Source organism: Suncus etruscus, chromosome 17 (assembly GCF_024139225.1).
Source record: "Suncus etruscus isolate mSunEtr1 chromosome 17, mSunEtr1.pri.cur, whole genome shotgun sequence".
Lineage (NCBI taxonomy): Eukaryota > Metazoa > Chordata > Mammalia > Eulipotyphla > Soricidae > Suncus > Suncus etruscus.
In genome coordinates this window covers 15442678-15470346 of record NC_064864.1, presented here as the reverse complement: position 1 = coordinate 15470346, position 27669 = coordinate 15442678, and the positions used below count along the sequence as shown (strand labels likewise).

Genomic DNA, 27669 nt, shown 5'->3' with positions numbered 1-27669 from the left:
TACATTCAGAAGTGCTCAAGGCTACTCCTAGTTTGTAGAATAAAAATATGAAGCATAAAATCCACCAGTTAGGTGAGGCTGCCCCAGGCACTGTGTTTCTAACTCCTCAGGTGGATGGGTCTGATGAAGTAGGATCGTAATGGTGGAGAAATAATACAGCAGTCAGAAAAGATATTCATTGGAGTCAGATCGTTTTATTTCTCATAGCTTTTCTCCACCATGATCTCTCTGCCATGTGCTCATTTTTGCTGAGCTCTCCTATTGCTGCCTATCCCATGTGTCTTCCTTCTCTGAGGAGCTCTGTCCCCATCCCTAGGCAATATCCTTATCTATTATCCTCCCCCTACCAAGGAGGGTAGGGGGAAGGTTCTTGTAATTTTTTTTATCTTGTATGAAATTTAATTTTAATTTTTTTATATTGACATAATTTTTATTTTGATCATAGTGGCTTACATATTGTTGACAATAATATTTTAGGTACATATTTACATAAAATCAGGGGGGGTTCCCATCACCGGTTTGTCCTCCCTACTCCTCCGTTTTTGTCCTACCTCCCATATCCTCTTCCCTCACCCCCAGGGCTGCTAGAATATGTGGTCCCCTCTGTACCTATCCTATTACTTCGTAGTCTTGCACCTGTTTGGTCCTGATGCCTCCCTTATTTCCCCCTCTAATTGGGAGGCAGGAGTAGGTAGTTCAAGTTATGTTGTTTTGTTTGAAGAGGAGAAAAGTAATAAACTGGGGTAAAAGTCTACTACGCCGAAAATAAGCAGAATTCTTCTAGAGGCTCTCGTCATCGGTTTGAGAGACGAAGGAGAAAAAGGTGAAACACTCCACCACTATGAAAATAAGTGTCAAATATCTATTAAGGATTCCAACAATAACGCTAAGCACCACAAAAACAAAACAAAACAAACAAACAACCAAAAAACGCCGTGGTCTTGAGATAAGCAACATGGCAGAGCACATAAAGAGGGAAGAGAAGGGGCCGGAGAGATAGCATGGAGGCAAGGCGTTTGCCTTTCATGCAGGAGGTCATCGGCTCGAATCTCTGCGCCCCATATGTTCTTGTAATTAAGGTAGGTGTTTACATACCGAAAGAAGAGGTTAGGGAGAAAGGGAAGTTAGGGGAAGAGCCTTTGGGAAGTTTTTCCCTAGGTTCACTTTACACTGGTTCTGTGATCATAGATCACTCTGGGGGCCCTTGGGGGAACCATATGTGGTTCCAGGTATTGAATCTGTGTCAGCTTCATGCAAGATAAATGGCCTATGCACTCTAATATTTTTCCAGGCCCTAAAGTGCAGTGTTTATTAGCCATTTACCTATTGAGGCACTTTGGTTGCTTCCAATAACTAATTTCGAATCACTTATGATTCTGGGGACACTGACCAGGAAGAGGCTGTGTTTCTCTTCTGGATGCTGAATCTGGATGCATCACATATTGCAGAACCCAGATGGTGCAGTTCCAGTTTCTGAATCCACTTCCTTCAACCTATGTTAGCTCTGGCTCTTGGCAAAAGGAAAAACATCTTTGTTAATTGATAAAAGTGTAATCTGTGCTTTGATTTCATTTCTTCAACAAATGTATGTTGGGCTGATATGAAACTCTATTTCTAGTTTTCTGAATCCAATGTAATTAGAAGCAGGAAGAAAAGAGCAATTTGAAAATTGTGATAAATGATTTTATATTCATAATGGTAATATTTATCTGTAAAAAGGGTTTTTTTCTTGTTCTGAGCCGTATTGGTAAAAGCCAGATATAGCCATTGCTTGTCTTTGAGTCAGTAATGACCTTAATGAAGTAATTAAGATGTAAATATTTCAGAAGGAAGTATCTATATATTTTGTTTAGCAATGCCACAGCTGTTTTTAGTAAGGAGAAACTGTAAGTCTTTTATAGAGCTCATGTTTTGTTTTTGTTTTACTTAATGGTTGGATGACATTTTAAAAATTTCCATTATGTCTCAAGTTGAGGCATTTTTATTTTTAGATATACAGAGAGAAATAAATGTTCAATTCAATTGAGCTTATGTTTTTTGAAATGACTCTGAAGGTATTACTGATTTTCCCTTGGCAATGAAAAAAAAGATGCTCATGAAATCTTTCTTAGAACAGAAAAGTATTGAGGAGAGAGCACTTTGACCAAAGACAGAAATGCCAGGTCTCCATGTTTTCATCAGAGTCTAGTATATGCCCTGGATTTTGATAGAGAACTATGACTAAATTTCCTTACTCATTTGCTAGGCATAAACTATTGTGTTCTTGCTCCTGTTAGGTACTTGTTCATAAGCTTGCCTTATATAGTTTGATATTTTAGTTGGAAGGATCTGGCAGTCCTAATTGGAGAACAGACCTTTTCATCTTTTCCAACCTTTTTCTGAGAGAGGAATACACGAAAGTCCACCTTATATCTCTTTCCTCTGTAATAGGATGTTTCCATCATTTCAAAAAAAATTGAACCAAGATGATATGGGATAATCATGTCATTAAACCTTTTGAGTTTTCCCTTCAGTGGCCTTCTTCCCTGTCTGAACAGAAATGACTAGAGAAAGGAGACCCTCTTTCCTGACCTTGCCATTACCTAATGGCTCCTTCCTAATGAAAACAGCTGTTGCCTATAGGGTTCTTTGATCTTTGTTGTTGCCACTTGACTTTGTTCTAGATGCTTCTGATCAGCACGAATCACTGGTGTATTTCTTCCTTAGTCATTTTTAAGTTATTGATTTTTGAAGTTTTGTTTCTTCATGGAAGAAATAATTACTTGTATTTTGCTGTCACATCTGGCAGTGCTCAGGGGCCAATCTAGCTTGGGGTATGGAGTTGCTCCAGGGGATGTCCTGAGTACCAGTGCTGACTCTGGAATCAGGGCCTCTGGTATGCTAAGAATACTCTTTGGACATTGAACTCTCTATCCAGTCCCTTAGAGTATTTTTGTTCTGAAACTTTTATTTTAATCCAATAACCTGACTAGCTGGAAAATATGGAAACTTTCAGTTAGTTTGCTTTTTGATTGAAGCTCCTTTGTTTGAAATCTAGTTAATTTAGCTTATATCCCCCACTCTTGTTTGTTTTGTTTTTTGCCATGACTGATGATGCTCAAAGCTTACTCCTGGCTCTCCGCCAATAATTGCTTTTGATAGTGTACAGGGAACACTATATGGTGCCAGGGATTGAACCCAGATCAGTTTTATGCAAGTCAAGATGCTTATTTCTCCAGTCCCATCAAATTCTCAGCTTGAATTTGGTCCAGTCTATTTTCTCAGATGCAGTGTAGTAAAACAACAACAATCACAACAACAACCACAACAATAACAACAACAACTTAATTTGAAATTAAACTCTATAATTTCATAGAATTTTATTTAGTATAACATACTCTTCTACTAGGGGTAGGTTTAAAAAGAGCAGCAATATGAATTTTATGATATCTTTGAGTGCAATAGCTTTTGACTGCACTCTAGCCTTTCAAGTTGTCTCTCCAGCTCTAGACTGATTTTCACTTCTCTGAATCATTTTGATCTTAGTCACTGCCTGGCTAATAGTATATTAACTATTGGAGAATTTTCTTTTAATGAATCCGGGATAGTCCTTAAAGCTTATCTCTAAGTATTTATTAGCAGAAAGCATTGCATTTTACTTGCAAACTAAATGAATAGCATTTCTTTTTCTGCATTCATGTAAGAGTCATGCCATTGCATTAACATTTGACATACATTATTAGGGTTGGATGGGGTAAGATAGCACTTAAGGGGCTAGAGAGGTGGCGCTAGAGGTAAGGTGTCTGCCTTGCAAGCGTTAGCCAAGGAAGGACCGCGGTTCGATCCCCCGGCGTCCCATATGGTCCCCCCAAGCCAGGGGCAATTTCTGAGCGCTTAGCCAGGAGTAACCCCTGAGCATCAAACGGGTGTGGCCAAAAAATAAACAAAAAAAAAAACAAAACAAACAAAAAGGTTGTTAAACCTTGTTAATAAAGCATGGTAGAAAGGAATGTCTAGTGGTATACAGTTTAACTTACAATTTAGATTACTATCACTCCCATGGGGTTGTGTAACTAGATTTCAGGATCATGAGAATAAGTGTGCAGTTAACAAAAATAAAAATAAATTCCAAGTATGACTCTGTGGTGCTTCTAGCAGTGCTTACTGGTGTTGTATTTCCTGGGTGCTAACAGGTTGCAAACAGAAAAAGTCCTCTTATAGGATACTTTTTGTTTGTTTGTTTTTTGGGTCACACCTGGCTATGCTCAGAGGTTACTCCTGACTCTGTGCTCAGAAATCGCTCCCGGCAGGCTCTGGGAACCATGTGGGATGCCGGGATTCGAACCACCGTCCTTCTGCATGCAAGGCAAATGCCTTATCTCCATGCTATCTCTCCGGCCCCTCTTATAGGATACTTTAAGATTCCCTTATTAATTTCTGTGAAGTTGTGGAGATGGATGAGATATGAGATGAGAACATACTTTGTAAGTAGGAGGTATATAGTTTTGGTCCTTGAAAACCATCAGAAGTAACCCCTGAGATATTCATGGGTGTGACCCCTCCAAACAAAACAAAACAAAAAATTATTGTGTTTTATTAAAAAAAAAAGACAATTCAAAATGCTTCCACTTTTAGATATAACTTTCTCTTCAAGGTCTAACTTTTGTGTACCTGTCTACCTTACAAAGCATTAAATGAAAAAGAACTTCCTTTCTCCTTTACAAAGCATTGAAAAAATTTCAGGCATCTCAGCCATCAGCCAATGTTTCATTGTGTGTGTGTGTGCCTGTTTATGCTCTGATAAAATATAAATAGTGTAAATGTAAAAATCTATTGGTTACAAAGTTGTTCTGTTGCATTATCATTTTGAGAAAGGCTGTTTCCCCAAAGTCAAGAGTGAAATTACAGCAGGTGCAGTTTCAGGCTTCAACAATTATCCCAGATTACCCTTTCAATAAGATGTTGACAGCCTCGAAAAAGCAGTATTACAATGCTGACATTTGGAAGCAGCCAAGCATTGGAAAACGTAACATCAAAACAACAGCTACTTAGGGGGTCCTGAAAAATCTCTTTGTCTTCTTAATGGAAATTTATTTTTTATCATTTAAAAATACTCAGCCATAATTTTCTCATTGGCCCTTTATATCCCTCTGTTAATATCATGTGTATAAGTATATTTGGTTTTCTGGCACAGTTCCTATAACCCCTGTAATTTCTGGAAAACAGCAACAAAGCTCCTTCCTTCCTTCCTTCCTTCCTTCCTTCCTTCCTTCCTTCCTTCCTTCCTTCCTTCCTTCCTTCCTTCCTTCCTTCCTTCCTTCCTTCCTTCCTTCCTTCCTTCCTCCCTCCCCCCCCCCCTCCCTCCCTCCCTCCCTCCCTCCCTTCCTCCCTCCCTCCCTCCCTCCCTCCCTCCCTCCCCCCCCCCCCCCCCCCCCCCCCCCCCCCCCCCCCCCCCTCCCTCCCTCCCTCCCTCCCTCCTTCCTTCCTTCCTCCCTCCCTCCCTCCCTCCCCCCCTCTCTCCCTCCCTCCCTCCCTCCCTCCCTCCTTCCCTCCTTCCCTCCTTCCTTCCTTCCTTCCTTCCTTCCTTCCTTCCTTCCTTCCTTCCTTCCTTCCTTCCTTCCTTCCTTCCTTCCTTCCTTCCTTCCTTCCTTCCTTCCTATTTGAGTGAATGCATTGAGATCATGAAATTGCCATGTCTTCCCCATACATCCTAGCCTGTCCCTTTGTCTGTTCCTGAGTTAGATTTTTTCAACTAATTAATATTTAAGTAAGTAAATTTTCTAGCATGTTAATCAGACTTGCAGAGGGGTCATGGAAACTTGGAATTGCTCATTTAAAACAGGTGAAAGAGGAGGTCTTGTGAGCTGAAACTGGTCTCCTGAAATTGGACACACTGATGGTATCTCATTGTTTATTGGTATGGGCAAACCTGCCCATTTCTGCCCCATTCTACAGCTTTATAGGAGTTGAGATTTGGATCTGGGAATCCCAAAGACATTTTCATTATTATTTACTTAGCAGTTTTGTTTGTTTGGGGGATCACACCAAGCAACGCTCAAACCCCAACTGAGTTGGGGTTCAATCCCCAATTCAATGAGAAGGGACTGGTCTCAAAGATTAAACCTTCTAGGAGAGTGTGCTAGGCATTCACTGCCATCCTTGAACCTGCCTTTCCAGTCAAAACTCTCCCCTAAAAAACAAAGCTAGAGCAGTCTCTTATGTCACAGCTGGAATCAGCACTGTTTTCTTTGCTCTGAACAGATGTTCCTTCACATCTATAAGAACTTAAGAAAGTTAAATGGGGGCTAGAGTCATAGCATAGGGGGTAGCACAATGATCCTGGTTTGATCCCCCAGCATTCTGCATGGTCCCAAGAAGAGCCAGGAATAACCCCTGAATATCCCCGGGTGTGTGGCCCAAAAACTGAAAAGAAAGGAAAAAATTAAGTATTAGGAAAAGTTAGAATTTTCTGTAATTTTATTTTACAAACAAAACTGTAGTTTTATGTGAACTTCTACTATCAGTTACATTTGCAACTTTTAGACAAAATAATTTGGTGTTTATTAGGTTTCTGGATCTCTTCTTAACCTATTTTAAGCATGTGTTTAAAAAGTATAAAAAATCATTTAAGCTTAATATAAACAAATCAATTCTCTATTGGCAATGTATATTAACCTCCCAGGTTAAGCACAGTGCTTTTCACCTACTTAATTTTCACAATGACATATGAAGCAAGTACTTACTTTAACAAATCAACACTGACATGTCCCACAGGTGTCTCCACTTGAGTGTGCTTTAATTAACACAAATTATGGCAACTTCATCAGTGTGTGAAAGATGAAAATAGCACATAGCAGTTAAATAACTTGCTTCACATACATAACTAGTGAACAGCTCGAACCTCTTATCTTGAACTCCCAATTTTTCCAGTGCTGCATTTCTTTGTTATTCTTCCTCATTCTTCCTTTTCTGTTTTTTATTTTTTCCTTTGCACTTAATTTTTTTAAATCTTTGCCTTTATGTTTTTCTTCATTTTTCTCTTTTTCTCTCTTATTTTGGACAAGAGTTGGCTCCATACTTGGGACCTTACGCCATGTTTAGGGTTCTTGGATTGTTCTTGGTAGTACCCAGAGCCTGTTGGTACTCAGGACCACAGTTCCTGGTGGTACTCAGGGCAAATCGATCTTTTAATCTTATTAGCCTATAGAAAATTTTTACCAAAATTTAATTCTTTTGTTTTGCTTTGTTTTGTTTTTGGGCCACACGCGGTGATTCTCAGGGGTTACTTCTGGCTATGCACTCAGAATTTGCTCCTAGCTTGGGGGAACATATGGAATGCTGGGATTGAACCGAGGTCCATCCTAGGTCAGTGTGTGCAAAGAAAATGCCCTACCTCTTGTGTCACTGCTCTGTAGCCCCCAATACAGTTCTTTTCTTTCATAATTTCATTATTGAACAGTCTTAAAAATTATTATACCAGGTCACATATCGAAAGTATTAATGTTTATTTTTGAGGAGGCACTGAAGTTTACTCCTGGTGGTGCTCAGGAGACGATACATGGTGCCAGGGATTAAAAAAGAGCCAGCTGGTTATAAGATAAACACCTCAACTCCTGTCCCCTTTATAGTTTTGTGTACATAGTGAACTCACCATTACCAGAGTGCTTATGATGTTCCTCATTACCCCTCTGCCACTTTACTCCAACTTTAGTCCCATCCCCCATTCTATAATACAGGACCAAGGATTTACTGTGACTTTACTTGTTTTTATTTTTGTTTGTTTTTTTTTTTTTTTGGTCATACCCAGCGGTGCTCAGGGGTTACTCCTGGCTGTCTGCTCAGAAATAGCTCCTGGCAGGCACGGGGGACCATATGGGACACCGGGATTCGAACCAACCACCTTTGGTCCTGGATCGGCTGCTTGCAAGGCAAACGCTGCTGTGCTATCTCTCCGGGCCCGACTTTACTTGTTTTAATTCCTGTTTTGCTTTTCTTTATAACAGAGATGATTGAAATCCTGAGAGTGCACTTTTGATCCTGAAAACTTTTGATCCCTGAAACTGTATTGATTGTCATGAGACAAGAGTAAGATTTTTCTACCCTAGATGTTTCCTATTTACAATTAGATCCTGAGAGCCAAAGTAGTAGTAGTAGTATATCCTGGTTGATCATTAGGAAGGTGGATTCTAAGGGTTCCACTCCAGAACAACAGAAACTCAATTTTGGCTGTTTTTCTCATTTATTTGTGAAACACTAATCTAAGACCCAACTAATACACTATCTTAGAAAAAAGTCACAATTCTCTCCCACTTGAATTTCTCCCTGAGCTTTTTCTTCAGATTTGAACTATTTCTAGATTAAAGTATGTATCACGATGCTCTTCTGCTCCATGGTACGGTTATAAATCTAGGCATCAAAGTATGTGTGTTCATTTCTTTTTCTAAATTATTGGTTCTTAACAGCAGCATCCATTGACACCACTGAGGCATTTATTAAGTATGTAAATTATTGGGCTGGAACTGAGACTTATAGCAGTCTTTCTTTACAAAAGCTCTGTTGGTGATGAGGGCCTCCAAGGACTAATTACATGCATTGTAGGCAGTAGGCCTGAATTGGTAGTTAATCAGCATGATTTCCTGAGCACTGCTGCTGGCTTAAACCATGGAATATAGAAGCTGGGTATAACCTATGAGCAAGGCCAGGTGTAACTCCCTTCCCTCAAACCAAATTAAACACTCTCTAGGCATTTTGTGGGCTAGCATAGTTTGAGAACTGCTATTTTATTTCGTGTGTGTGTGTGTGTGTGTGTGTGTGTGTGTGTGTTGTATTAAATTGGAGGGGGAAAGGTGGGACAGCTTCCAAACAATGCTCAGGTACCATGGTCTTATGCCAATAATAATCAACTAGTTTCAAAGCTTCAGTGCTTGGATTGAAGTACACAATGCTGTTGGGATCTATAGTGCAAGGGGCCTCCAGAGCTATTTGGTAATACTTGGAAGTCTCCAGGACTCTATCTGGTTGCTTAAAGAACATGTAAAGCTGGGAAACATATTTGTAATCTGTGCGTTTCTTGAACTACCTTCCTAACTCCTACTTTAGGTCTTTTGAACAGACCCACTATTTATTATTGTATGTTATATATAATATTGTTTTTATTATATATTTTATTTATAATCATATGTTAAACTTTCCTGGAAAACCTTTTTAAAAAATAGTTATCATTTGATGTTGATAAACATGTTCCTAAATAAAAAGAGAGATCTATGATAATAACTATACTGTTACTGAAAAGAAGCTGGAGTGCTAAGTCTATGGGCCAGAGCATAGGCTTTGCGTGCAAGAGATCCTGATTAGCTCTCCTATGACTGGACTGTCCCTAGCTCAGCCTTGAGCAAACAGTTGAGCACTGATCTGGGAGTACCTTGAATACATCAATTCTTGTGTATACCACTGGTGGCTCACAGTTAATTATGGTTTAATTAACACAGATTGCAATGCCAGTGTTACCTTGCTAAGCACCATTAGGTATAGCTCGAAACAGAAAGAAATAAGCCAGTCTTCAAAAATATATATATTTTTTTTAGATTTTATTTATTTAGGGGCAATAACTACTAGTGCTCAAAAGCTCTTTCTGGCTCTGTGCTCAAGTCACTCATTTTGGTGCTCTGAAGACCATAGGCAGTGCCAAGGATCGAAATAGAATCAGTTGCAAGTAAGGCAAGCACCATAACTCCCATACCTACCCTAACTTCCGCCTACTAGAAGCCACAGTCTTATTTTTTTTTTTAATTTTTATTTTATTGAAACCACTGTGATTTACAAGTTGGTTACAAGTTACATAGTTGGATTTCAGACATACAATGAATCAGCCAATTCCACCACCATTTTTGGCCTCCCTCCACTGATATTCCCAGAATGCATCCGATACCACTACCCTTTGCCCCTTGGCCTGCAGGTATAACAGGCCCATTTTAAGTTTAGCCACAGTCTTAAAACATAAAAATATAGCTTCTTGAAACAATAACCAAGACAGGCAACTGACTTAACAGCCTCTTCCAAAGTGACTAATTCTTTGGAGAGGTTTGACTCAGGTGTCTACCCCTTGTCATATTAGTTTATTTTCTCTCAATCCCTTTTGATGTTTCACTGTATTTGGTCGTGGCTTCCAGAAGTTGGTTTTGAAAGGCCTGTTATGCTTCCAGGTCTGATGTTCCTCCCCATTCTGGACTGACGTTACCCTATGACAGAGTCTGACTTACTCATCTCCACACAATCATTCCCTTGGCTGCCCAGCAGAGCTTGAGGCTTTTATTAAATGCACGCTGTGCTTCATGCATTTAGTTTTATTAAGTCCACCAACTTTTCCTATAACTTCCTGTCTTGTAAGACTGTTGTGTCTGATTTGGAGATGAGTAACTTCTTTGATAATCATCCATCTGATGCCTTCCCTTCATATTATTTCAGTGCAGTATGTGTAGGTCTCTCCTGTCAGAATTTCTGCCTCCACTGCTGTGAGCTGTTGTTTTCTTACTTTTTTTCCCTTTAACCAGAGTCTAGGTTGCTTGTATTTTTTTCAAAGTCAAAATCAATAACACACATAAAAAAAGAATGATTTCTACCTGTCAGGATGAATGACTAGTTTTACCCTGGGACATCTAGAGAAAGTAGAATGCACACATATATTTTAAACCAGTGTCAGTATAATTTACATCTGGCTTATGTCCTGAAAGGCTTGTCACTTTGTAAGTTTGTTTATCAGGAGCCCCTACAGTGCTTGGGGGCTACTCCTCCTGTGGTATCTGGGATTTCTTCCAAAGATGCTTTGAATTGAGCCTAGGGCTCCTTCATACAGAGCATCCTCCATGCCTTCTAATTATCTTACTGACCTTTACTTTGGAGTTACTGGGGCAATTTTCTACCTGTGATTGTATCCCAGAGCTTATACTATGTTATAGATGGAGGAGGAGTGTGTGTGCCTTATCTAATTCAAGTAAGAGACCCTTAGCTTCTTTTGTTTTTGTTTTTGTTTTTGTTTTTGGGCCACACCCGGCAGTGCTTAGGGGTTACTCCTGGCTATCTGCTCAAAAATAGCTCCTGGCAGGCACGGGGGACCATATGGGACACTGGGATTCGAACCAACCACCTTTGGTCCTGGATCGGCTGCTTGCAAGGCAAACACCGCTGTGCTATCTCTCCGGGCCCCGAGACCCTTAGCTTATGTGCTTTATTCTGCCACTCACCTTTCAATCCAGTTACAGTGATGAAATAAAAAACAATTTACTCAGTCTATATCTGTATAGTTTCATTAGCGTCAATTAGACTGTTATAATTTAATGTCATTAAAAGTGGTCATAGCTTCTAAAATGAAAAGAAATTCATTATTCTTGGTTTTGCCTCTCATCTCCCTTTTTATTATTGTACGAGCAAGTATGTTATTGATGGAAAAATGCTTACTTGTGACATGAGAGCAATTAGCGTGAAGGCCATGACTAATTAAAATAAATGCTCTTCTCATTTTTTAGAATCAAGGTTGTGCACTGGGCTTGTTATTCTTTCTTTCTTCTTTAGGCCATAAAATTAGGATTTGACTTTATATAAAATACTTGGAATAATTACTCCTCAAGTAAGTCCCCCCTCTTTAAATGAAATTAACTGCCTAAGAATTGACTTTGACAACAGGGGACTGAAATAGAGGGAAAGAATTGGGTTATTAAGATTCTGTTTTTTGTTTGTTTGGTTTTTGTTTTTTCATTTTTGGGCTCTTCCTAGTGGTGCTCAGGATTAATACTGACTCTACACTGAGGAATCACTCCTGATATGTTCTGGGGCCATATAAGATGATAAGGATTGAACATGTTGGTCAGGTGCAAGGCAAGTATTCTATATGCTGTGTTATCACTCTAGTGGCAGAACTGAGTATTTTGAATACGAATCTTGATATTTCATTTCTAAAAATCCTAAATTGGTGACAGCTTAGATTAGAGAATCAACTGGTAAGACATGGGACCACAAGAAGAAAAAATAATAAGGTCAGAATTAGGGACGTTGGTAGACAAAATATTGACATACTATATAGGCAGTACTTGGCTGGACTTTTGCTGATGTCTGTTAACCTAATGCCATGTTCAATAGTATATAGAATTAGATCCTCAGGTTCTAAAGCCAAAACACTGGAGAGATGCAGGTCTGGAAGCAAATGCCGATCTAGGAAATAATACAGTCCTACCCCCCACCACACCCCACACAAATATAGACGATTTCAGGAGTTCCCATACATTTGCCTTTTGCTCCTTAGAAGAAGCAAGCTCTGTGTAACTATGGAAAATGCAAGAGAATGTTTCCCTGAAGATCTGAGTATTTATTCTGAAGAAAGAGACCACACCTAGGTGGTCAAAACACCAAACCATAGTGCTACATTCAAAGATACTTCCAACCAATGAGTAACAAGGCATATATTGAGTGTGTGTGTGTGTGTGTGGGGGGGGGAGGATCAGATCAAGCTCACAATTCAATTAATCCTACAAATGCATATGTGTGTTTGAACAGATCCAATATACTCAATGTATAATTACGTATATGAAATCAAATTTATTGCTAAGGTATCTTAGCTACCTTTTGTTTAAGGAGAAGAATTGGACCATATCTAGAACCGCTCAGGACTTACTCTTTGATTTTTTGCTTAGTGAACCGGAAGACCAAATGTGTCTCCTGGCTTGAGGGACCATATGGGATGCCAGGGATTGAACCTAGGTCCATTCTGTTTCATTGTGCAAGGCAAACATCCTACTGCTGCTCTATGGTTCTGGTCTCTGCTGTAGTACTTTTTGTCCCCCTTTTAGTTAGCTTAAGATGCTTTTAATTGGGGTGGGAGATAATTCAATGGGATGAGCACATACTTTGCATACAGGAGTCCTGGAATCAAAACTTGATGCATCACATGTTGCCCCAAGCACTGCTGGAAGTGGTCCCCTAGCACAGAGCCTCTGAATATGACAGGTGTGATGCTAAATAAAACAAAAACAACACCTTTTACTTTACATTAAAAACATATCTGGAGCGTGTTATAGTAAATTGGTGTGTATCTATTCTGTCACCATTTTGTACAGTTTGCTATGTCTAAATCAGCAGGTATTGCTTATACCTAGAAAAATACACTGGAAACTTTTTTTCTATCTCATTCTGAAAGTATGTGTGAATGATTATTCAAGATTTGAAGGCCTGATGTGAGCAGTCTGTGAGGTCAAAAGGTAGAAAATTTGTTGGTACCTTCATTAAGTTTGAAAACATCTACTTAAGTCATGTCTAGAGTCTATAAAAATTGATAACTAGCATGGGGAGTGTGACAGTTAGTCATCAACCAGAGTAAGGAGAGAATCTATTCTGGGATGCCACAGAATGAAAGGGGAAAATAGATTAGTCTTCCAAATGACAAAGGAAGATTTTGCATCATAGTAGGAATTTGACTCATCTTTTCACTTGGAGTAATTGTCTTCCTCTACCTTCTTTTTTTGGGGGACTGGGTAAGTCTGACCTGTGTTAGACTAGATGTGCTTAATAGAGGTTCCATCAGTGCTTCATAATGGTCCTCCTGAGTGATTTAAAAAAAATTACTTAGAAAAAAATTAAGAATTAGCTCAAGTCATTTATATTGCTCTAGACAGTTTAGAAATGGATCCATTATTAGGTAGTTTGTCTCCAAATAATTTACTTTGTACAAAGATGATGAATTCCATATTTTTGTTTGTTTTTGGGACACACCCGACGGTGCTTTACTCCTGGCTTTATGATCAGAAATCAATCCTGGCTGGCTCAGGGACCATATGGGATGCTGGAAATTGAACCAGGTTTATCCCTGGTTGGCTGATTGCATGACAAATGCCTACTGCTATGCTATCTCTTTGAGCCATGAATACCATATTTATAATTTGAAATTTGTAAATTTTGAATAGCATATTGATTTATCAATTTGGTTTATGGGATTAAACCTATGTGATAAATAGGGAATACTCTGGATAGTTCTTTAGAAGCTAATCTCTGGATACATTTTACAGTCACTTTTCTTTTTATGCCCTGAGCTACACCTTAGCTAAATGGAAATATAGCATATATTTTGATATTGTCAAGCAATAGAAGCATTTATGCAAAAGCCCTTTGAAAACCATAGATTATATTTAAATGTCTTCAAGGTTTTAGTATTTAATCTCCTTTATTATACGCATGTTTCCAGCAATCAAGCCAGAATTGGTAATTTTTGAGACATTCAGGACTGTAAGGTGCTCAGCTTAAATATCAAAGGGACAAAAAAATGTGCAGGATGAAGATCTAGATTGAATTCCCAGCATGCTTTTTCCCCCAGGACGATCTGCATGTACCATGCTTGATACCCAAGGAAGCCCAGCATTACGCAGTTCTACGAATTTAAAAGTGACTCTGTAACAACTATTCATACCCTTCTTTATCTCTTTAGAGATACAGTGGAAAATCTCCCACCCATCTGATCCTTCTCAATGCCTGGTAATAGCATCAGACAAGATCACAAAGAAAATATCGATTTAATAACATGTCAGAAATTATAACATGACAGTAAAATGAAGGAAGGACATGCATGGTCTAAACCTGGTTATATTTTAGAGAATAATCCAGGCTCTGTGTTCAGGAAGTGCTCAGAGATCATTATGAAATGACAAGGATTAAATCAGGGTAGGCTACATGCAAGGCAAGTGCCTTACCTTTTGTATTATCTTTTTCCCCATGGCAATAAATAACAAAAACAGGGCACCCCTGAGTATATTTGCCCTATGTTTAAGAATCTGGGATTTTGGGGGCTGGAGCAATAGCACAGCGGTAGGGCGTTTGCCTTGCATGCAGCAATCCAGGATGGACCTTGGTTCGATGCCTGGCATCCCATATGGTCCCCCAAGCTAGGAGAAATTTATGAGTGCATAGCCACGAGTAATCCCTGAGAGTCACTAAATGTGGCTTAAAAACAAAAAAAAAAACAAACAAAAAAGAAAAATCTGGCACTTCAGGGAGAGGGAGGTAGGGACCTTATCTCTACTGAGAGTAACCAGGGCCCTCACAGATCACATTACTCATAAACTAAGGTGGAAACTAGTATTTTCATTTCTTCATCCTAGAAAGAAGATGGACAAGCAGTGATTGTTTACTAGAAAAGGATCAAAGATCTGAAGCTAGGAATTGAGACTCAAGATTTTCACTCTTATTTATAAATGATCTATATTCCTAAATAACAGCAAGAATCTATGACCTATGGGGATTCTGTCTTCTTTAGTTATACTTACTAATTCCACACTTCAGAGGTAATGCTAAATAGATGAAGTCTGCTCTGGACATGGTAGAACTCTGTCCCTTTGGGGAGACTAATTTCCCACTTTACATTAGCAAATACATGTTACAAAAATGCTGTAAGTAAACTATAGGTTCAACTTGATTGACTTATTTGCATAATTATATCGATGATGAAATTATACAGCTTATAAAAATCACAACTGGTGGAGGTATACTCAAAACAATAAATACTATGAACTTTTGCCTTTAAAATTAAAATAGCAGATCATTGTAGGCAAGTTTTCAGGCTATGTTGTGCCTCTCTACTTCTGAGGGAAGAGTGGACAGGGAGACAAATGCAGGAAAAGATGCTTAATTAAACCTGAAATTGGAGAGAAGGACTCGGTGGAGGGAGGTGAGTCAACTGACCTTTTGCAGTAGAGCAAGTCATTAGAAGACTTGATTGCTTTGTACATATCATTCTTTCATGCACTTGCAATTGCTACCCTTGTAAAAATGATCCTTAGGTAAGAAAAAAGAGGTGTTTAGTGTGCTTAAGTAGTAGTTGTTTTTAAAAGATTAATTTTTCCTCCTTGAGTAGAGATTGCTCCTGTCATCACATGTATGATAGGCTTGTTCTTTCATTTGTGTAAATAAAGGAACTATCAACTTCTCTGTTGCATAATGGCGCAGACAACCTGGGCATGCGGGTCAATTAGAACTCATTTTCTAATTATTCTTAAAGATCAGTTTTCTTTTCAACACATCTTCTAGTTGAGAAAAATCACAAGAAGGCAAATGGCATTCTCATAATATGCCAAAAGTAGAACATTTGAAAATGTATAACAGCTGAGCTCTCTTGACATTTCTTGATGCTGTCTACTTCTTTTGCCAGCGGAGGAGGCAGAGAGCTCCCTTTGCTGATGGTTCCCCCCACAACACCCCCTGATTTCTGCCAAACGGAAAATGCTTGGTCTAACTGACTACAGAGAAGTCTGAACAAAAAGGTGCTTTTCTATATCAAATTCCACTTGAGCCTGAAACATAAATGTAAGGGAATATTATCTCTCTCCTGTTTAAAACCAGTTATGTTATTCATCTTTTTAGTGGATCCTAGGTGAAAGCCTCAGTTTTCGTATTTATGTGACATATTGAAAGCAAGCATAAATTTTGTCTGAGTTTAGCCTTAAGGTGGCGAAGGATGAAGGTGATATAGGTCTACAACAGAATGGGAACTTCTAAAGCATCTCAACAGGGGAAACTCACTAGGGTGCTAATCGACACAGAATATTTGAAGTTAATGTTACCCCCTCAGGAAATGAGATTAATTAAGAATTCATCAAATATATGGCTTCTGGCATAAAGGCTCACTGTTGGCACAAAAGAGCAACCGTGTGCTATAGGAAAAGAGAAGTCCCTCATTTGGGAATAGAAATTAGGACTTTTGGAGTTGAAGGCACAGAGTTAAGTTTGCAAGAAAAAGTTACTTTTTTTTTTTTTTTAAATTTTAGCGATGTTTACTTGAATTTCAGCAAATACATAAGCATATGTTTTCGACATCTTGGTATAGTGTTTAGGGATATAGCCCTTTCAACTGACAAAAAGACTTACAGATGTACAGATGTAATGCTTGGATTCCTTAATGAGATTCAGAACTTAAAATCGGCTGCTACGCACAGATGTGCAGCGACTTTTCCCACACATGTGCTTGTATTTTTGGATTGAGCACACTGTTGAAATGTGTCAACCTGCAGGAAATCGTGTCATCTTAGGAGAACTGCAGAGATTGAAGCTTAGGGTTGAGCCTTCAAGGTGCCAGGATTGGAGCATCACTGATAGCACAAAAATTGAGTTCACGTTTCAGTGCTCATGAAAAGTGAATCTCATCAATGTGGAATGGTAGCCTAGTTTCTGTTTCTGTTTTTCACCTTTTGCTAAAGGATCTCAAACTGTTTCTTTAATATTCAATCCTAGAATTGTCCTAGGTTTTGAAATAGAATCGAACTATGTAGAAATGTAGAGTTAGGAGATACTCTATATCTAAATGTCCTGAACAGGACTGTTTTTGAGGGGCCACCGAAGAGACAGCACAGCTGTAGGGCATTTGCCATGCAAGCGGCAAACCCAGGATGGACTGTGGTTCGAATTCTGGCATCCATAAGGTTCCCTGTGCCACCAGGAGCGATTTCTGAGTTCAGAGCCAGAAGTAAACCCTGAGCACCACCAGGTGTGCCCCCCCTCCAAAAAAAAGTGAGTTATTCAGCAAACATATTGACTCTAGATGTCAAAAACTGGCACTGTATTATGGATATAAAGTTGAATCAGACACACTTACAAAAATGACGTAGCATTAGTTCACAAGAATATAAATGCTTGTTTGAAGGGTACAATAGTTTCACACCACATTGATCACTAAAGTGCCCATCAATATTTCTCCACTACAGTTCATAGGGACTGTCCCCTCCACTCTCCCCTGATCCCTTCTGATCTTGTGTTAGACTGAGATTTTTGTTGTTCTTTTGGGTCTTTGTGCCACACTTGGTGGTGTCTAGGTCTTAACTCAGGGACCACTTCCAGTGTACCTGGTAGACCATATGAGTTGCCAAAGATAAAACCCAGGTCAGCTGATCATAAGGCAGGTGTCTATATTGTGTCTCTCTGACCCTAGTAAAAAGGTTAATTTTTACTCAGTACATTTTCTGTTCACTCTATTTATACGCTACTTAAGTATAAGATGATCCAGTGTTTATCTTTCTCCTGGCTTATTTTGTTTAGCATGACCTCACCAATTTTACATATATGTATATAGGTGTATGTATACACATGTACACATATGCAAAAGTTCCAGAGGTAAAAACAGAGCCTCACACCTACAGGGTAGCTGCTCTGCTACTATTATACCTGATCATTTTGAAATGTAAAGAAAGACTTTAGACTGGAGAGATAGTTTAATCATTTGAGTGTCTGTTCTGAATACAAGAGATGTGGGTTCTATCCTTGGTCCCCGGAACACTGTCAAGAGCAACCTCTGAGCAACAAGTTAGGAGTAGCTCTCAGGCAATTTATGATGTGGCTCAGAAACCTAAATGTAAAGAAAAATAAACATCAAGTCTTCCTATTTTTTATCTTAGAGATGATTAGTATTCAAGTGCATACCACAACTTCTTTACTCATTTGTTTTGAGCTTTGGTTGTCTTTAGATCTTGCAATGAAGTTGTCAGAAAAGAACATGGAGACACAGAGCACATTTTACACTCATGTTTCTGTTCCATTTTTAAATATTTCAGGAGGGGGTGGTGGTGAATTCACACCTGAATCTGGGCTCTGGGGTTTTTCTACTGTACTCAGGAGACCATCTGCTGCTGAAGACTGATCCATTTTCTAGTCAACATGCATTCAGTAGGCTCAGTCACCTCTCTAACCATGTATGTCTTTTTTGAAGACATTCATTTTTTTTTTTTGCCTTTATTGATCTCTGTGCTGCTGTGATCTGGCTTTCTTGTCTTAGTCATCATATCAACATACTCTCAGTCTTAATATTAACTTCCTCCTTCAACCTCCAAGTTTTCCTAAACCTGAATGCATTTTTACCAACAAGGTTTCTTTTTATTCTGAACTAGTGAATAAATTCCTCTATTGCTACATGTAAATATTTGTTCTTTACTTATCAAGCTCTCTAAATTCATAGTCAAGGTCCTACCAATTACTTTTGAGTGATTGTTTTCTATGTATTCATAAGCTAATAACACTAGAATGCATCCTTGCATGAATAACATTTTAGGTATTAGGAATTACGCTGAGTATCTATGATAAGTTATTTGATCTATGAGAATAATTTATCCACATTATTATCCCCATTTCCTAAATTAGAAATTTCCTAAATTATTCGAGTCCTCACAGATTTTGTGTAGGTCACACTTTCAGTTACTGATTTCCATGCTGTAGCATGCTATTTATTTATTTATTTATGTCTTGTGCTTTTATTCTGAATTTGGGAATTTTGAAATTTGAGGTGCCTAAACCATGGAACTCTATTTTCTTCATAGAAGTCGACAAATAACACCAACATTTCTTCTACACATGTGACTCCCTGCAGTTTACTTTAGTGATGTACTCAACTTCTAGACTCAATCTTAACTGCAGTCATACTTAACTACAACAATATCCCAGGGTTTAAATGCTCCTTTGATTCACACCCCATCCACTTTCACAAATGATTCAGGAATCCTTTCTTTGCCATTGTCTCAGGTGTGCTTCTGAAGCACTTTTTGTGATGAAAACTTTTAGGTCATTGTTGTATTTCTTTTGTCCTTACATGAATCTACAGGTTGCCACAAAATTGCATTTAACAGATGTAAGATACTTATATCTGTTATTACTAGGGAATATATTTGTTATACACAGGTGAGTGTTGCTTAGACCCAAAGGCAGGCTTTTTGTTTAATTGGGAAGTCCTTTATACAGAAAAAAAATAAGACTTTGTTAAAAAATAAAAAAGGACTTTTAAATGGAGAGAAAGGGGGAGAGAGTACAAGGGAGAATACTAGGGAAATATGACAATTTCTTTCCATGTGGATTATTGCTATGAGTATTAAAGGGTATGTTCTTCGACTGGGACTATAGTCTAGCATGTAGGCCACTTACGTTGCATGGGGCAGACCCAAGGTTTATCCCTGCACCTTGAATGCCCAGATTGCCCTGGAAGCCATCTCTGAATATTCTAAATATGGTCCCCAAATAAAGAGGATCTGACCTCCAAGTTGATATGATCTATGTAATTATTTTAATCTATGTCCATATTTGTTTGATCTATCTCCTAGCTCCTGGCAGCTTGGGGCTTCTCTTTCAATCCCTTTCTGGGGATTTGTTTCCGGGATATCCTGGAAGGTCCTTGTTTAGTTCATTGTCAAAAAAGAACATGGAGCATATTTTACACTCTACCAGCCTCCAAAAACTCAGTTCCTTGAATGTGACCTGCTTGTATAATGCTCATGAGGCTTTTGTTTTCATCTCTTCCTAATGGTCTGTTTAGACCTGGTCCACCTGCAGTTGAAAAACAAAACATTTCATTTTTATTGGCTTCACTATGCAACTTTATTATAGTGTGTCTTCCCAAATCATACAATGTAGAGATTTTGCTATTATTACAGTAGTGGTTTATATCTTCAGTGTCCCATTTTATAACTCATCTTCTTAACAGTGTATATATATATGTATATAAATGCAATAAATATATGCTTATGTCTGTGTATATCTACTTTGGAAATTCTGTTCAGATATGAGCTTTATCTCATCCACGCTCATAGGGATCACTTGGCACAGTGGTGGCATGCGTATGCTCCAGATGCACTTTAAATAGCAAACGGCCCTTTCTAATTAGGAAAGCATTTGTTTCAGAACATCCCAGCAGTTTGGATTTGGCTGTAGGCTAACATATGCCTTAATAATGATGGGAAGCAATTCTAAGCTTCACGGACCCCCTCAAGGTCTCTTCTAAGCCTTTAATTCTGTCTTTCCATATATTCTAATGATCACAGATGATTCAAGCATCCAATGTTGAGAGTCAAATAAAGTTTCCTAAGTTCCTTGGGCACGAAGCCTTTCTGAAATGGCACTCTCTAATGCTTCTGGGTGAAGTAGAAGATTAAGCTAATGACAGTTTTCCTAAATCTTCAAAAGAAGCTACAGGCAATCCATTTTGACAACAATTCAAATCAGACCCTTCTATCACCTGAGTGTGTTGTCTGAAAGTCAGAGCCTGACTTAGGAAAAAAATGCTGCTATGCAATCCTGGTTATAAAATTTAATAATTTTTCAGCTTCAGGGGAAGACTCAGACAAAGCTGAAATAGCCTAACAGTGCTCTCCTAAATAAGGATCAGAAGGGTGACTCTGCCTGAGAAGTAGAAAAAGCAGGGAATATTTTATTTAGATAAAATATTTGACAATCACAATTCAGTTTAGAATATATTTGAGCTCTTGTTTAATGTTGTACCACAAAAGAAGAGAAGCTTTTTAAAGATATAGCATGAGAATAACATGTATAAGCAGAAAAGTTTAAGTGATACGAATCAGATTTTTCTGGGAGTTAATATTAAATTAAAAATAGGTATACCAGAAAGAGTAGTGATAGAGTTAGGGAAATAACTACACTAAAACTATCATGACAGTCTAGATGAGTGAGAGAAGTAGAATGCCTATCTTGAATACAGGCAGGAGCTGGGAGGAATGGGGGGCATTGGTGGTGGGAATGTTGCACTGGTGAAGGGGGATGTTCTATTTATGATGGAAACCCAACTACAATCATGCTTGTAATCATGGTGCTTAAATAAAGATTTTATACATTAAAAAAAATAGTTATAGGGGCCAGAGTGATAGTGCAGCAGCAGGGCATCTGCCTTGCACAAACTAACCTAGGACAGACCATGGTTCAATCCCCTGGTATCCCATATGGTTCCCCAAGACAGGAGCGATTCCTGAGCGCATAGCCAGGGGTAACCCCTGAGCGTCACCAGGTGTGGCCCCAAAATAAACAAAAATTCAAAAACCAAAACAAACAACAACAAAAAATAGACATAATTTGATTTTATAAAGTGCTTGGGCTATATCCAGCAGTAATAGAATGGGGCTACTTTTGTCTCTAAGCCAGTGCTTTTCAAATAGTGGGGTGCGCCCTGCGTTTGACCTCAACAAACACTGTCATAAAAAGCTAAGTCCCGTGTTTATGTCTCTGTGTGTCTTTGGAGCTGAGAGTTGCTGTGTCCTGCTTCAAATCCCACTTCGAAAAGCTATGCATTGCAAAATGGCTCATTGTAGCCAGACATCCAGAAATCCAGACATCACCTCTGATTAAAAAATCAGTTCAAATTATTTTATATATTTTTGTTTTACAGGTTAAAGTTTTTTTAAATAAAGATACTATTTATAGTTGTGTGTGGGGAGCACGAAAAATGTTTTCTTCTTCCTAAGGGGCATGGCAGAAAATAATTGAGAAGCACTGTTCTAAGCTCAGGGATTATTTCTGAAAGTGTTTTAGGGACCATGCAATGCTGGGGGTTGAGGATGAGGCACATGCCAGTCAAGCACCCTAACATCTATATACTTGTAATTTTAGTAGCACATTTACTTTAGCCAAGTATATCTAAAATATCATGTTAAAATGTAAAAGGGGCCAGATGATTGCACAGTGGTAGGACATTTGCCTTACACAATTTTTTTTTTTTTTTGGTTTTTCGGGCCACACCCGTTTGATGCTCAGGGGTTACTCCTGGCTAAGCACTCAGAAATTGCCCCTGGCTTGAGGGGACCATATGGGATGCCAGGGGATCGAACCGCGGTCTTCCTTGGCTAGCGCTTGCAAGGCGCCATCTTGCTTGCCCCTCTGCCTTACACAATTTGATCTCTCCCACACACCCCACGTCCCATATGGTCCCCCAAGCCAGGAGCGATTTCTGAACGCATGTCTAGGAGTAATCCCTGAGGGTCACTGGGTGTGGCCAAAAAATAAAACAAAACAAAAATGTAAACAATATACTTCCCCTCCTCCCCTGCCCCATGGGACCAAGAATGTGGCAGAGTCCTGCATCCTACCTCTGGCACCACTGGGTACAGACCTGGTAGCTTCCAAACACTGTAGGCCCAACCATAGCCTGCTCGTTATAACCCTCACTTCAATAAAATTATTCTGGGGCCTAGAGGATGGCTCAATGGAAAAATTAACCATGTTTGAAGTGTGAGGTTATAAATTCAGTTCCGGGCCCGGAGAGATAGCACAGTGGTGTTGGCCTTGCGAGCAGCCGATCCAAGACCAAAGGTGGTTGGTTCGAATCCCGGTGTCCCATATGGTCCCCCGTGCCTGCCAGGAGCTATTTCTGAGCAGACAGCCAGGAGTCACCCCTGAGCAACGCTGGGTGTGGCCCAAAAACAAAAACAAAACCAAAAAAAAAAATAAATTTAGTTCCTAGTGTTGCCCATATGTGGCTCTAGTGACTTGCTTGTTTAGGGTTTTATTTGTTTGGAAAGGATCTTCCAAGCAGTGTTTAGCCTTTGTAGGTGATTTTCATCCTGAAGCTACTTGGGCTCAGCAGTGCTGGAGACTACTAGGGTCATCTTTCTGGATTGGGGACCAGGAGATGCTAGAATAGAAGAACTAGAGTCGCTGCCTACCACATATGCACTTCAACCCTTCAAGTTTTTGCCATGTACCAAGACATCTGATTTTGCCACAGGGTTTGTGAGACCTGGAACACAATGATGTATGTGTGAGGACCGCAAGTAAAGTGTGTCCCACCCTCGAAAGCACTATAGCTAAAAAGATATGTCAGCACCTAGGTCAGTGTGAGACTCTCCTATAAGAGCACATCAACATACTGTAACTAAAAATGTCACACAATAAGCAACACCAACACGTGCATGACTCAAACTTTTTAAACAGGGGGGCCAGTTCACTGTCCTTCAGACCATTGGAGGGTCTGACTCTAGTAAAAACAAAACTTATGAACGAATTCTTATGCACACTGCATATATCTTATTTTGCAATGAAGAAACAAAACAGATACAAATACAATATGTGGCCCGCGGGCCATAGTTTGAGGACCACTGAATAGATGATGCAATGTATGACCCCTTCCACCCGTCAGTGTAGCAACAGAACAGAAGAAAACGTTTTCAGAAAATGCTTTTATTTCTTCCAATTCCTGTGCATAAATGACATGTCTAACACACTGCGATTCCTAACCATTTCATTTGATCTTTTTATGTACTCTGTAACACATATGGCTAGGTGCTATCATATTGGACACTACACATTCACAATGACTAAAGGATAAAGAAATAAATACAGACAATTTTTTCCAGGAAGTTATGTCTGGAAGAGGGTGAAAGGGATAAAAGATAACCTTAAACCTTGTAGTGTAAGAACACTTTAGACTCCAGAGCACAGCGAGTTTGAATGTTACTCTGGGTTGAATCGTAAGGAACAGGGGCCTAGGGAAGAAAAGGGCTTTAATCTGGAGGGCTGAGAAAGACTGAATACTAGAAAGAACTAAGAAATACATTGATACTGGGCCGGAGAGAGAGCATGGAGGTAAGCGTTTGCCTTGAATGTAGAAGGTTGGTGGTTGGAATCCCGGGATCCCATATGGTCCCCGAGCCTGCCAGGAGTGATTTCTGAGTATAGAGCTATAAGTAACCCTTGAGCGCTGCCAGGTGTTACCCAAAAAAACAATCAAACAAAAAAAAAATCATTGATACTGCCTATGAACTTTGAAATTTGCCTTGAACAGCATGTTCTATTTAATTTTTAATTTTAATTTTAATTTTAATTAATTTATTTTATTTAAACATCATGGTCACAAAGGTTTCTTAATACTGTTTTTTTTCCTCAAACAAAATTGTTCATGATTGAGTTACAGTCGTAAAATATATAGCAAAGTTCACCAGGATGCATTTCTTGCCAACAATGTCATCAGTTTCCCTCTCAACTTCTCTGATGCCCCCTTTCCTCTTACCTGCTTCTGGGGCAGGCATTTTACTTTGTGCTCTCTCTCTCCCTTTCCTTTTTTGACATTGTGGTTTGTGCTGCTGCTAACGAAAAGAGCCAGACCCTTTTTTACTCTAACTGCACTCTCAACTCTTTGTGGCAAGCTTTCTACCATGGACTGGTCCTTCTAATCTTCATCTCTATTACCTCTGGATATCATTCCCACACTGTCTTTTATTTTCCTTATATTCCAGTAATGAGTGAGATTATTCTATGTTTATCCCTCTCTCTCTCTGACTCATTTTACTCAGCATAATGTTCTTCATGTCCATCCATGTATAAGCAAATTTAATGACTTCATTTTTTCTAACAGCTGCATATTATTCCATTGCGTAAATGTACCACAGTTTCTTTCACCACTCATCTGCTGTTGGAAACCTGGGTTGCTTCCAGGTTCTGGAGACTAAATAGTTCTGTGATGAACATAGGAAAGTAGAGGGTATTTTTAAATGTGTTTTTGTGTTCCTAGGGCATATCTCTAGGATATAAGGAAGCTTAATTTCCAATTTTTGAAGCAATGTCCATATTGTTTTCCAGAAAGTTTGGACTAGATGGCATTCCCACCAGCAGTGAATGAAAGTCCCTTTCTCCCATATCCATGCTAGCACTGATTGATCTTGTTCTTTGTGATGTGTTCCAATCTCTGTTGCATGAGATGGTACCTCATTGTTGTTTTAATTTTCATCTCCTGGATGACCATTGATATGGAATATTTTTTCATGTGCCTATTGGCTATTTGTATTTCATTTTTGAGAAAATGTATAGAATAGCAAGTTTTGATTTGAGGGTGTGTGTGTAGCAAGATAATTTTGTTGAAACAAAAAGAACTGAGGGGAAAGAAAGAGAGAAGAACATACTTATGGTGAACAAACACTTCTTCAGAATGGAAATAAGTAAGCAAAGAAACACACAGACAAGTAAGCAGCATACATATTTAAGGGACAACACAGGCTTGAAGAGTAAACCTCTGATTTGATACTGAAAATACTGGGAGTTTTTACAGAAAACAACAAAACACAATAAAGAAATATTATCTATTTTCTAACCAACTAAGCCCATTAAGATACAGTTTAATGTTGTAAAACAGACATGCCAAAAAATTAATCATTCTAATCATTTCAAGAGGGCAATTCAGTAACAGTATGTGCATTCATATTGTAGACAGCTGTGATCCTGATCTATCTAAAGTTAATTGTCATTACCTCTAACTGAAAATGATTCCATTATACAATATTTCCTCATCTCCAATTTCTGCAGCCTCAGATAACCACTATGCAACTTCCTGTCTCTGAGTATACTCTTCTAGTTACTTCATATCAACGTAACATAAAATGTCTGACTTTTTGGTCTTATTGTTCTTGGTATAATGTTATGTATCAGAATTTTATTTCCATAAAAAGGCTAAATGATACCTCAATGTATTTACACACATACTCCAATGTATAATAAAACATTTGTTTTTTGAGCTATTTTTATGAAAAATATTGCTGTGAATGACTGTAAATATTACTGTACTAAGATTTTTGTAGGCTTTTTATTTTTTGCTTTATTTTGTATGTACCTAGAAGGTTAATTGCTGGCACATACATTCTACAATTAGTTTTTATTTTTCTTTTGATTTTTGGGCCACACCCAGTGATGTTCAGAGATCACTCCTGGCTATGCACTCAGAAATCACTTCTGGCTCAGGGGACCATATGCGACTCTGCGGAATCCAACCATGGTTAGTCCTGGGTCAGCTGCATGCAAGGAAAATGCCCTACCGCTGTACCATTGCTCTGGCCCCTACATTTAGTTATTTTTTGATGAATTACTTTACACAGAAGGCAGAAAAGTTTTATATTCTCATAGCAATGCACACAAATTCTACTCCACTTTCTTAACCAATATTTGTTAGCTGTTTAAGAATAGTCATCAGGGGCTGGAGCAGTGGCGCAGTGGTAGGGCATTTACCTTGTACGTGCTGACCTAGGATTGACCATGGTTCAATCCCCCGGTGTCCCATATGGTCCCCCAAGCCAGAAGCAATTTCTGAGCACACATAGCCAGGAGTAATCCTGAATGTCACCAGCTGTGGCCCTCTAAACAAACAAACAAACAAAAATAAGTACATTGGGGCCAGAGAAATAATATAAGGTTAAAGCATTTGCCTCCTATGTAGCCGACTTCAGTTAAATTCTGAGTACTACAGATAGTTTCATGAGCACAAAGCCACAAATAGTCTCTGAGCACCACTAGGTATGTCCTCAAACCTTGTCTATTGCAAATAATAGTAATAATAATAAGCTATATTAATGAGTAAGACGTAGCATTAGATTTGCATTTACCAAATATTTAATGTTTTTGGTCATTGTTTCATGTCCTTATAGGTCATTTATTTATAACTTCTTTATCAGCTACCAAAAAGAAAAATACTAGCTCCCAAATATTAAGTTTTCGTGGCTGACATTTGATATTTCTTATGACTTTCATCTTAGCTTCCTTATCATTCCTAAAATTACTTGAGTGTCAAAGTGTCTATTGCAACATTTATTGTGGCATTTACAGCAACCTAGCACATTTTTTGCAGTGCAAATACCTATTGAATAAAACATTTCCAGAACACTAATTATATTTCTTTATTATAGCAAGGATAATTTTAAAGTACGAGAAGCTAGTTTAAGGTTATAATTTGTGGGTCATAATACATTTGTAAAAGAAAATTGCAACCTCATTATGATTCACTTATATTCAGTTATGATGCACAGGGTTCTTGCATTTAAAAAGTGGTGGTTACAAAGAACTGGAGAGTGCAGTTAGGGCAAAGAAGGGACCACTATGATAATAATAGTTGAAAATGATCTCTCTGGACAAGAACTGGAT

The 27669-nt window shown here is 38.7% G+C and overlaps 1 protein-coding gene across 1 annotated transcript in view; it reads left to right on the top strand.

The window, feature by feature from the left end:
• PRKG1 (protein kinase cGMP-dependent 1) overlaps nt 1-27669 on the top strand; it is a 1196983-nt gene that overhangs the window by 728525 nt on the left and 440789 nt on the right. The window lies entirely within an intron of this gene.